The 12,597-nt window shown below is 52.9% G+C and overlaps 1 long non-coding RNA gene and 1 pseudogene across 1 annotated transcript; one reads left to right on the top strand and one right to left on the bottom strand.

The window, feature by feature from the left end:
- The first annotated feature begins 863 nt into the window (after positions 1-863).
- Positions 864-2,565, top strand: LOC146423106 (17S U2 SnRNP complex component HTATSF1 pseudogene; annotated as a pseudogene).
- Positions 2,566-11,198: 8,633 nt separating this feature from the next.
- Positions 11,199-11,538, bottom strand: LOC146423105 (uncharacterized). The gene is made up of 2 exons (XR_014847728.1): positions 11,437-11,538; positions 11,199-11,340 (listed from the first exon to the last, which is right to left on the bottom strand). It is a non-coding gene; the product is annotated as an uncharacterized LOC146423105 (long non-coding RNA).
- Positions 11,539-12,597: the final 1,059 nt, after the last annotated feature.

Raw genomic sequence — 12,597 nt, 5'->3', positions numbered from 1 at the left:
TCTGAGGTCACACGCTCTCACAGTGGCTCCATGGGGACATCCCAGGTGTCTCTAAGTGCTAGGGAGCTCTTTTGGAACTAGCACTCACTGGGCCTCCAGGGGGACATGGCAGGGCTGTCTCTGAGCTCCTGAAGAACAGCCAGGCCAAGGGCAATGCCAGGGCCTCCAGGGAAACATCCCAGCAATCTCCACGCTGCCAAGGAGGCACGCTGCCACAGGAACTCACAGGCCATCTGCTGTGACATTCCATCTGTCTCCCTGCTGCTGGAGAGCCGTGATGTCACAGGCACTCGCCCTTGGCCCCTGGAGACATTCCAGGGCTTTCCATGCTGCCAAAGCGCTCTGATGTCACAGGCACTCACCGTGGCTCCATGGGAACATCCCAAGGCTCTCAGGGCTACTGAAGGGGCTTTTAGCCTGTCCTAGATGTATTTAAGTATTCAATTACCACCAGCTGTGGGCTGTTAGCTCTTATCACCTGCTAATGACCCACCCCGGATAACAGACAATGGGCCATCAAGGACCCACCACATGACTCCTGGACTTATCTCATCCTATTGTGAGATGCTCCATCCAGGAGGGAGGAGCCAAGCATTCCCACCTGGATATAACCTGACCTTGGAACTACCTAGTTAGCCCTGTCTGCTGGATTCTCAGAGGACACGAGCTGCCACTGGACCTTCAGCTGGAGACTAGACCCTCACAGGATCACCGCCTCAACTGAACTGCTTCGTTTGGACTGCTACCACCACCCTAACAGGGTGTCAGGTTGTACCTGACTTGGTCAGTGCTTTTCCGTGTATTATTTCACTTATTTTTAATTTTTCCTATGCATTTTAATCCTGTCTTGTAATCTCCCACTGGTTTGTTTTCAAACCAATACAGTGCCCAGGGCCGGTGCGGATACCTGAGGCCCGGTGAACGGGCCAGGATGAGTGGCGAGCACGGGAACGAAGAGTTCTACCGGCAGCTGCAGCTCCAGCAGCAGTACGAGGCCAAGCCTGCCCTGGGCGAAGGCAAGGGCGACTGCAGCCCCTTTACCTACGTGGACCCGGTGGATGGCACCGCCTACGAGTGGCACTGGGAGAAGAAGGCCTGGTTCCCCAAGATAACAGAAGATCTTCTGGCAACTTATCTTGCCAACTATGGCTTCCATGCAGATAAGACGCAATCTTCATCTGCTGCTGCTACAGGCACTGCAAGGAAGCAACCAGTAAGGTCTAAGACATCAGCAACACAGCCATCAGCAAATGAGACAGGAGCAAAACAAACAGATGCCAAACAAAAATCGTGGAAAAGGAAGCTAGAGCCAGGGTGGTTTCATGTTGAGGAAGACAGAAACACAAATGTTTATGTGACAGGTTTGCCTGCAGACATTACAAAAGATGAGTTTGTCCAAGTCATGTCAAAGTGCGGTATCATCATGCGAGATCCTCAGACAGAAGAACACAAGATCAAACTGTACAAAGATAAGGAAGGCAGTCTTAAAGGAGACGGCCTCTGTTGTTATCTGAAGAGAGAATCGGTTCAACTTGCTTTGAGGCTTCTGGATGAAGCGGAAATCCGAGGCTATAAATTGCACGTGGAAGTTGCAAAATTCCAGTTGAAGGGGGAGTATGACGCAAGCAAAAAGAAGAAGAAATGTAAAGACTACAAGAAGAGGTTGTCTCAACAGCAGAAACAGCTGGATTGGAGGCCAGAGAAGAAAGATGGGGCGACTCGAATGCGGCGTGAACGCATCGTTATTATCAGGAATATGTTTCACCCCAAGGACTTTGAGGAGGACCCTTTAGTGCTAAATGACATCAGAGAAGATCTACAGACAGAGTGCGAAAAGTTTGGCCAAGTAAAGAAGGTTCTCCTGTTTGACAGACACCCTGATGGCGTGGCTTCTGTGTCATTTAAAGAAGCAAGGGAAGCTGATCTGTGCAAGCTGACTCTAAATGGAAGGTGGTATGGTGGCCGTCAGCTCCATGCTGAAACATGGGATGGTGTAACAGACTATCAGGTGGAGGAGACTGCAAGAGAAAGGGAAGGAAGGCTCAAGGTGTGGGAGTCCTTTTTAGGGGATCCTGATGCAAAGGAGCCAGCTTGTGAAAACAGTCTCACCTTAGGGTTTGAAGAACAGCCTGATTACATCCAGAAGTCAGCTGGCAAAGAAACTGGAGAACTGGAGAAGGTAGCAGCTAAGAATTGCTGCACTCCATCAGCAGCCAAAAAGTGCTGCATCTAAGAGTTATCTCTCTGAAAGTTGGTTCTGTGAACGCCACCAACAGGTACCTCATGCCATGTGATTGGAACAGGGTTATGCTATTGGGAAAACGTTTGTTGCCGATCCTGGTATGTCTCTGTTGTCAACACCAACTGATATCTGAGTGTGACTGTTTGCAGGCCGTGGAAGAGGCCTATTCCAGAGAGCCAAACCTAAAGGAGGACGTGCCTCCAAGGGACCCAGCCTGGGAGCCCCATGCAGACAAGGACAGCTTCATGACAGGTTGTGCAGTCACAGCTACCAAGCAGGAAAACCAAGCAAAAGCCTTGCTATCAGAAACAACACCACAGGGAGTTGAAACAGTTCAGGGAGCTGAATTGATTGCATCAGGGAAAGATCTAGAAGTGAATGAAATCATCTGAAAGGAGAGAGGACTGGTAACTGTTCAAAGTAATGGAGCTGAACACACGACTGAACAGGTGCATGTGCTGCTCCAGAGTATCTGGGAGTCTGGAGAAGCAGCCTTTATGCACTGCAAAGGTCATCAAGACAGGGCAACAGCCCCCGAATTAGGGAATCGTCTTGCTGATGAAATAGTACAAGGGGCAGAAAGGCTGGATGCACCAGCACAAGCAGGGAGATCACGCCTGCCCACAGTCCCCCCATGCTGACATGCCATGTCATTGTGGGGCTCTCAGCTTCCAAAGACCTCTGAGGTCACACGCTCTCACAGTGGCTCCATGGGGACATCCCAGGTGTCTCTAAGTGCTAGGGAGCTCTTTTGGAACTGGCACTCACTGGGCCTCCAGGGGGACATGGCAGGGCTGTCTCTGAGTTCCTGAAGAACAGCCAGGCCAAGGGCAATGCCAGGGCCTCCAGGGAAACATCCCAGCAATCTCCACGCTGCCAAGGAGGCACGCTGCCACAGGAACTCAGAGGCCATCTGCTGTGACATTCCATCGGTCTCCCTGCTGCTGGAGAGCTGTGATGTCACAGACACTCGCCCTTGGCCCTTGGAGACATTCCAGGGCTTTCCATGCTGCCAAAGCGCTCTGATGTCACAGACATTCACCATGGGGACATCCCAAGGCTCTCCAGGCTGCGAAAGGGGCTTTTAGCCACAGGCCCTTACACAGGTGCCATGGGCACATCAAAGTGGTCTGTCTCCCTGCTCACAGGAACCCTGAGGTCACTGGAAATCCCGGGGGCTCCATGGGGAAATCCCAGTGGTCCTGGGGCTGCTCAAGAGCTCTGATCTCACCAGCAGTGTCATGAGCTCATTGGGGACATCTGTGGCTGCTGCGGTGGCAGCTTTGGACAAAGGCTCCTGGAGCAGCCTGGCCACTGAGTCACGAGGGGCAGAGAGCACCCCTTGGCTTTCTCAACTCCTTCTCAGAGACAGGAGCCTGGGGGCAGCTGCATCCAGTCCCAGCCTCACACTGTCAGTGGTATAAGCGATTCTGTCTCGCTGGACATACAAATGGCCCATCAGATCTGTTCATAGAAATCCAATTCTTCAGTAAGTGAAATGATTCCAAACAAAGAACTCAATCCCAATTACTGACTACTCCATAGAAAAGCTAAACCTACTGGAGGTAGTTTGCATAGAGTGCAATGTATAGAGTGCACTCTAGGAAAGCAAAAGAAAGTCATTACGTATTACATCAAGCCAAAAGAGACAATTACAAAGGAGAGCTCGATGTAACTCAGCACACCAACACTCGTGGGCAGCTCTCTTTCTCTCTGCCCCTAAGAGTGCCCTTGGTGTGTGTCCACTTCCCCAAGAGAAACCCTCACACACTCCAAGCGGCTCGGTCCAACGGCCAAAGGTCAGCGGCTCTCGGAGAGGCAGCAGGTCGACAGCAGGTACATGGCTCTCGGGCAGACCTCGAGAGAGACGGCTCTCGGCGGGACTTTGTGGGAGTCAACAGCTCTCGACTGGGACTTCGTGAGGGGATGGTTCTCCGCCCCGTGCTAGCTTTGAAAAGTTTTGTTTGTTTCCCTCTCCTCCCCCTGGCCTCCCTACCTTCCTTCCCTTCTCTCCAGCCCAGCTGGCCAGCGGCGTGACCGTGGACAGTTGGAGCTCCGAGGAACGCCACGCCCGTGAGTGAATCCACCAGCTCTGCCCACTGTTGGATCCTTGCAGGCATCATTTTCCCTTTTTGTTCTCTTTGTTTTTTGCAGTTTCATTTTGTCTTAATAAATAGTTTCGTTCTTTTCCTGCGTTAAAAAGTAGTTCCTTTTTTTTTTCTCCGCTTTCATTTGCTGTTGTTAATTTGTTTCATTGGTGGAGGGAAGAGGGGAAGCCCCTTTCCCCTGGGAGGAGGAACTCATCCCTGAGCGCTTCCTCCTGAACACCTTTGTCTCCCAAACCGAGACAGCAAGGAAACAGGGTGTTCTGGGTCTGGGAAATGCCACAACTGAGCAATTCCCAAGCCTCAGCCTTGTGTGCAGGTGATCAACCTTCCCTAGTGCTCCCAAATGTCGCCAAGGACTGTGGATCCCAATCTCCTGCCTCATCCCATTGCCCATGACCCACTGTTTACCCATACTGTGGGGTTTTTTCTGGGCTCAGCTCTGGACTCCCCCTTGGGGAAAGTTATGAGAGGAAAGGAGCGCTGGGAGGATCTGGCTGTGGGGGCTGTAGGAGGATGGATTGTGCTGCAGTGGGGATTGTCCCCACAGGGTCTCCAGCTGCCTTTGGCTCTCTGCCCAACCCCCTTGGCCCCAAGAGGTTCCTGAGCCCTTCCAGGGGCAGCTGCCCTGTGCAGGAAGCTGGACAGACACTGGGCAAGGGAGCTGGATCTGTGCCCCAGGTGGGATGGACTCTGTGCCAGGGCTGGGCTGGTGGCCAGGGCTGGGGGCTGTGCCAAGCCGGGCTTTGGCCTGGGGGCTGTCGGGGAGGGGGCAGGGAGGAGTCCTGGCAGGGATAAAGGTGCTCCTGGCCTGCTGCAGCCTCAGCCAGCGCTGCTCAGGGCGAGAGGAAGATGAAGGTGGCTGTGCTCTGCGTGGCTCTGCTCTGCTCCATCCTGCTCTGCCCCCCGCCACAGGCCAAGGTGAGGTCCTGGTATCACGGTGTCCACAAATCCTTCCCCTTCTGGCATCTCATCCCATCTTGTTGGTCTATTCAGACATCTTTTCCCAGGTATCTCTTCTCTGTCCTATCCTGAGCCCCCGAATGTCCCCCCAGTTATCATTTCCAAGGCCTTTCTTTCCATCTCTCTCCTCAATTCTGTCCGTTTCTCCCACCACAGCGCAATGCCCTATACAATTCCCTGGCTCAGCATGGCCTTGCTGTTCTCCATCCTGCGCTGCCCCCAGCTGATGCCTGGGATGATAAATTTGATCAAAATATAGGTGTAAAATGCTGGAAAAGGGGAGAGAGAAATCCTCCCAAATTTCTCTTCCTGCCTCCTTTACGAGGGCAGAGAGGGATTTATTTGCTGTGCTAATTGACCTTTTGATTATTATTTTTTTTTGTTTTAATTAATTATTCCTATTAAAATGTATAATTCCACCCCCCAAAATTGTTGTGTGTTGATTTTTGGTGATAAACAGGGGAGGGGTCCCTAAGGGATTCTTCAATAGGTGAGGGTTAAAGAACTGGAGATGGGAGTGAGGGACTGACCCCACAGAAAGAACCTGGAGCAGCTCCTGACCCCATGGAAAGGATCTGGAGCAGTTTCTGACCCCATGGAAAGGATCGGGAGCACTTCCTGACCCCATGGAAGGACCTGGAGCAGTTCCTAAAGGATTGACCCCAGAGAAAGGGAATCCTCTCCCTCAGGAGCAGCCAGAGGCAGAAACAAATCCCCCATTCCCAAACACGGACACAGAGCTCTGCTGAAGGGGTTTATTGATCATTCCAGGGAAATTCCCAGGGGATCAGGGGTGTCCTCCAGGGATGACAATCTCCTCATGCTGCTGGAGGGGGACAGAACACGGTTATCACCACCAGATCCAATCCTAAAAGACAGAGCCCAAAACGTGATCCCAGAATATCCACTGGGACAGGAGAGGGGCCTTGTCCCCAGCCCTGTGTGACAGAAGGGCATTGGGACCTTGGCTAGAGCCAGGACAGGACTTGGCTCCTCAGATCCATGGGGTCCCCAGAGCTCCTCCCCCAGGATACCCCAAACCCTCCCAGAGCTCCTCCCAGCCCCCCCCAGTGACCTTGGGGTTCCCCAGAGCCCCCAGAGTGCAAGGAAAGCCGTGGGGGCAGCTCTGTCCAGCTGTCCAGGGACACAGATCAGGGACACCAACTCCATGTCCCTCTGCTGCCCACCCCAGAGAGCTCTGAGATCCACATAAAACCCCCCAGGACCCTTTGTGGGGCTGGAGATCCCCCGAGGTTTCTCACCAGACCATCCCAAGGGGCAGCCGGGTGATGCTGCCCTGGGTCATCCACAGGGGGCTGCGGGGAAATGTGGGGCTTGGGGCAAACTGGGAGATACTGGGACAGCCATGGGGGATACTGGGAGACACTGGGAGTCACTGGGAGTCACTGGGGTGCACACTGGGATGGCCCCGAGGGTGGTGGCCATGCAGGGCAGGGTCTGGGCCCAGCAGAACTCGGGGTACTTACCTCAGACCTCTTCACTGGATGAGCTCTGACTGCTGCTGCTCCCTGCATGACTGCTGCTGCTCCCTGCATGACTGCTCCCTGCAGAGAGACCCAGGGATGTCACCGGGGTGTCCTCAGTGCCACTAAGGGATGCGGTGACCATACTGGCCCCCAGTGCCACACTGGGTGACCACCCCCTCCCCATGTCCAGAACTTTCCATGATGATGGAAACACTCCCCGTGTCCATGTCCGTGATGGCCTGGGGAAGTGGAGCAAAGGGAAGGTCACGATTGGAGATTGTGAGGCTGAGGAGGGACAGAGGTGTCCCCAAACCCCCCAGCCCACGGCTGTCCCCTGATCCAAGAAGGAAAACCCCAGAGGGGAAGCCTGGAGATTTCAAACCAAGGGATTTTCTGCTCACCAGGATGAGGGAATCCTCCACCAGAGCCAAACTCATGGGGACAAATCCAACGCCCATTCCAATCCAAGGAGCATCGTAAACAGGTTAAACAGGGCTTGTCCCCAGGCTGCCACTGGGAGCTAATTGGGCAAACAGAGGTGTCCTGTGAGGAGGAGGGATGTTGGTCCTGTGCCAGCATCTCTGATAAGCCCTGTTTACCCAGGGCCTGAGGCAGCAGGAAGACATTCAGAAATCTTGTCCTTCCAAGAAGGGAAAATCCACTGAGAAGTGGTTCCCGAAAGCTCTCCAAGGCTGCAATTCGTGTTTGACATTCCAAGGCATTATTGAAGGGTTCTTCTTCTCTCTTTCCATAGGGACACTGCACATCCTGCAGAGATTTCCCATGGGCCCGCTGGGAAAACATTTCAGGCCACTGCCTTGACTCTTTGCTCTGGATCCTGCCCAAGGAGGACTTTCCTCTGGAGAGTTGCTGCTTTGTGCCCCATGGATGAGAGAGCAGAGTATCCCCATGGGGAATTCTTGACCAGATGGACAAGTGCTGTGACAATCATTGGTGTGCTGACGTGGTTTGGAATGGAATTGAGGAAGTGTCTGCAGGGTCATATTTTCAGAGTATTGGCTGAGGAGAGCTCCAGGCTGCCTTGAAGGTCAGTGTCAGCCAAGGGGATGGCACTGGACAGCCACTGATGACCATGTGCCAACAGCCCAGGGACCACGAGCTGGACACAGACAATCATGCAGGCAGATTTGGCTCCCCTCAACTCAGGGGGCCCATGGGAATGTCCCTGCCTCCCTCAGGGCTGTCCCTTCCACTGTGCAGAAACTGTCCCTACAGTTGTGTCAGCATTTCAGGAACAATGGGTTTCCCCTCTCCTCTTGACCATTTCTTAGGTTCAAACAATTTACCCCAGGGTCCTCAGCACAGGAGAGCCTTGGAGCAGATCCAGAGGAGGCCACCAAGATGCTCGAAGGCTGAGACACTTCTGTGGCCAAGACAGGCTGAGAGAGTCAGGGCTGTTCAGCCTGGAGCAGAAATTGCCATGGAGATGCCCCATTGTGACCTTCCATGACTACTTCTTCAAGGCATCTCATTGGAAATGCGTGGAGATATATTTTATTAGGGCCACATGCAATTGGAGAAGGGGAGATGGTTTCAAAGTAAAAGAATGTCAGTTCAGACTACAGATGAGGAAGATATTCTTTTACACTGAGTGTGGTGAATCACAGGTTTCCCTTTGAGCTGGTCAGTGTCCCATCCCTGGAAACATTCCCAGCCAGGCTGGATCCTGGTCACTGCAGCCATGTTTGGTGTTGCCAGGACCCTTCCAGATAATCTGAGCAACCTGATGGAGTAAAAGATGTCTCTGCTCCCACCCAGAGGGAGGCCCTGCCTGAGGTTTTGGCTACTGCAGTAGTCAGTGTCTCTTGTAGGATGGAGTTCCCACAGGGAGCAGAGGGAACACACAGTGCCACTGTTGGCAGGAACATCCTCCATGGAGATGGGAATATTGTGGATCAAGAGGCTCAGGCTGCCCGGTTTGGCCTCTCTGTAGATGGACACAAGTGCCAAAGAGACTGAGAACCAGGACGCCCTAGAGTGTCTCAGAGTTCCCTTGGTTTCCTGAGGACCTACAGTGTCACAATGTTCCCATTTGTTCCACAGGGTCCCACAGTTTCACAATCATCCGTGGACACCACAAGGCCCTGAGGTATCACAATGGATCCTTGCTTCCATGAGAACCCATGGTTCCACAGGGGCCTCTGGATCCCATGATACCCCACAGTGTCACAGCGTCCCCTTGGTTCCATGAGGCCCCAGGGTGCCACAATGGCCCCTGAGGGTCATCTTTAAGTCCAGGAGTGGCACAGCATCCCCTCAGTTCCATGAACTCCACAAGGTCCCCTTGGTTCCATGAGGTCCTGCAGTGTCACAATGATTCCTGGGAACCACAAGGTCCTGAGGGATCACAATGGATCCTTGCTTCTATGAGGCCCCATTTTGTCACAGGGTCCCTTTGGTTCCGTGTGTCCCCGCAGGGTCACAAGGTGACAAATGAGCAGCACTGGAGTGGGCACAGCTCTGGGGGACGTTCTGCAGCAGTGCTGGAACAGAAGCAGTGGAGCAATGCTGCAGCAGCAAAGGATCAGCAGCAAATAAGGCCGTGAAACAGCCTTGAAACAATGGTGAAAGAATTGTGGAACATTAGTGGAACAGCACTGTAGCCATGGAACAGCAGTGGCACACTGGTGGCAGAGGCACTGCGGCCATTGAGAGGTGCCAGAGATGCTGAAGCTGTGGGACACAGAGCAGGTCTGAGCGCTGTGTCCTGCAGGAGCTGACCCCACACAGCAGAGCGACGCCCATCAGGCTGACCCAGAGCTGGGGGGCAGCAGCAGGAATTGCTCCTGGGCTGTGGAAGGTGCAGATCCTGCGTGTTTGATGGTGACTCAGGGGTTGGACCCTGGTCACTGCAGCCATGTGTGGTGGTGCTGGGTCACTTCCAGTTCATCTGAAGTCATTAACTCAGGACAAACTTGGGACAAAAGGAATCAAACCACCTTCTCTACTGCAGGGAAACACATCTTGGGAGAGGTTCATTGATTTCTGATGTCGGAATCAAAGAGGATCCATTATTTGCCTGGTTTTTTTTTTTAAATCCAGGAACAATTTTTAAATTACTGCAATTTGGTATGAAAAAGGAGGAACTCACCTCACTACTGTGATATTGCAAACTTAATGAAGAATTATTTGTGATTAATCAAGAAATCAATTGGAATTCTTTACCCTATTTCCCTCTTTCTTTCTCACTCTGGGAATGAGCCTTCAACTCTTCCTGCAGGTCTGCTACCCATAATCTGCTCCTCAGGAGTTGGAATGTGCCAGAAGATACTGGACCATTAAAACTTCAAAGCTTGTTGTTGCAGCGTCTGGAATTACAGTATTTAGAAACAGCTAGTTTTTAAACTATATAACCAAATCCCACTTATCTCACTTTTGCTCTGGCAGAAAAGCCTCCTGTGGCCCTGTTTGGGAACTGATCTGCAGAGTGACCTCATTGCAAATGCTTTTTAGTTGGTTTTGCTAAGAGAGGACAAGAATATCAAAAAGAGGGAGGGACAAGGAAGAGGGAAGAAAAAAATAATTTTTTTTATCTTCCTTACGGAAAGTCCCCGGCAGAGGTTCTCCTGCAGCGGTAGATGTCCCGGGCCAAGGGCTGAGGGAAGCGATTCAACAGAGGCACTTGAGGCATCTTCTCCCTTAACCAAGCCTTACCCTAATCCTAATCCTAATTCTAATTCCAATCCTAATCCCAATTCCAATCCTAATCCAAATCCTAATCCTAATCCCAATACTAATCCAAATTCCAATACAAATCCCAATCCCAATCCTAATTCCAATAATAATCCCAATTCCAAGCCTAATCCTAAACATAACCTTAACCCTAATCAAAACCCTAACTCTAACCCTAACCCTAATCTTAACCCTAACTCTAACCCTAACCCTAATCTTAACCCTAACTCTAACGCTAACCCTAATCCTAACCTTAAACCTAACCCTAACCCTAACCCTAACTGTAATCCTAACCCTAACCAAAACCCTAACCCGAATCCTATCCCTAATCCTAACCCTAACCATATCCCAGACCCAGAACACCACCCCATTTCCCAGCACTTAAGATCCCAAACTGATCCAGGCTCCAGGAGCAGTGAAGAGTCCAGAGGGGAATATCCCCAGCCCTCCCTCTCACCCTGTCACACCTGCAGCCCCTGTGCCCTCTCAGAGCACCTGGGTCCCTCTCTGCACAGCTGCCCCACACACGGGGGTTCCAGGGACCCCATGCCTAACAAGACTCTGACTGCGCAACTGCCCCAGGCTGGGACTTGGCCACAGCTCCCCACATGTCCTTTTCCCCACAGAGCGTTTCTGCAAAGCCCTGGCCAGTAGAATGTAAGGACAGCAGAAATCCAGACGCACAGACACAACCCCACGGACACAGGGTTTAGCTTTGCTGAAGAGGTTTATGGATCATTCAGGATAAATGTCCCTGGGCTAAAGGGGAAACAGGGGAGTCATTCAGGGATGATCATCTCCTGATGCCGCTGGAGTGGATTTAACATGGACACCCGCAACACCTGCAACCCTAAAACACAGAGCCAAGAATGTGACTCACCAGGGCCCAGTGGGACAGGAGAGGGCTTTGTCCCCACCCCTCCCTCTGACGGCACTGCTGACTTACCCATGGGAAAGGAAAATAAGCGCGCTTGTGCCGCAAAGGACGCACCAGCTTTTCAGCCACAGGGGGCTGGAGAGAAAGAAAGACACACTAGAGACACCCTGGGGGCACTGGGCTGGGCTGGGAGGAAAGGGGAAAGCAAGGGGGTCCTTGGGGAAGGGGTCTGCAGGCAGCAATGGGGTGCAGGAGCTGCTGTGCTCCTGCCCAGGAGCAGTGGGGTCCTGGCCAAGGGCAGAGCTGGGGCAGGGGCTGTGTCCTGGGTGATCCTGGGGGTGCTGGGGTGACAGGGATGGGAATGCAATGGGGTTCTGGGCAAGGGGAAAGCTGTGGGGGTCTGGGGTGTCAGTGGGGGTGCACTGGGCTGTGCTGGGGCACACTGGGATGGCCTGGAGTGTGGTGGCCATACTTGGGGAGGGTCTGAGGCCAGCAGAACTGCTGGTACTCACCACAGGCGTCTTCAGGATGGTGACATTGTCTCCATCAATCGGCAGAGAGACCAGAAGACCTGGCTGGTCACTGGGATGTCCCCAGTGCCAGCAAGGCATGGGGGGACTGAAGTGCCACCCCCATTCCCAGGGGGGATGCCCTCCAATGCCAGCACCTCACTCACCTCCCGGAGATCTTTTTCAGTTCCTTCCAGGATTGCCTGGGGAAGGAGAACAAAGGGTTGGTGTGGCTTGGCCCTTGTGGGGCTGTGGGGGACACAGGTGCAGGGAGCAGGGTGGGGCTGGAGGCAAAGGGATGGCAATTCAGGGCCTCCAAGGAGAATGGGGGTTTGCTGGGGCATCCCAAAGACACCGAAATGGGGTAAATTCGGGAGCCAAAGGGATGTGGATGGGGGTGTGGAAGTGGCTCTGTGTAGGATTGAGGGGAGAAGAAAGGAATTGCAGTGTAGGACATGGGAGTGCAAGGGAGGGGCTTGGTGGGGACAGAAGAAAGAGGACAGATGGAGACAAAGGCAATGGGACTGGGATAGGGTTTAGGAGTGTGTGGTGAGTCCAGGAGTTGTATGAGGAGACAGCACGGCAGTGACCAGGGAGAAAGGCAAAGGATTGAGTAGAGAGATGGAAGGAAAGGCTTTTGGAATGATCAGTAGGGGGACATCTGGGGACCCTGGACAGGACAAAGAGGAGATCCCAGGGAGGAAATTTCTAAAGGGATCAA

This window comes from Lichenostomus cassidix, unplaced genomic scaffold, assembly GCF_008360975.1.
Source record: "Lichenostomus cassidix isolate B80296 unplaced genomic scaffold, HeHo_3.0 HiC_scaffold_34, whole genome shotgun sequence".
Lineage (NCBI taxonomy): Eukaryota > Metazoa > Chordata > Aves > Passeriformes > Meliphagidae > Lichenostomus > Lichenostomus cassidix.
Note: the sequence above shows the minus strand (reverse complement) of the source record. Positions and strands in the feature narration are given on the sequence as shown.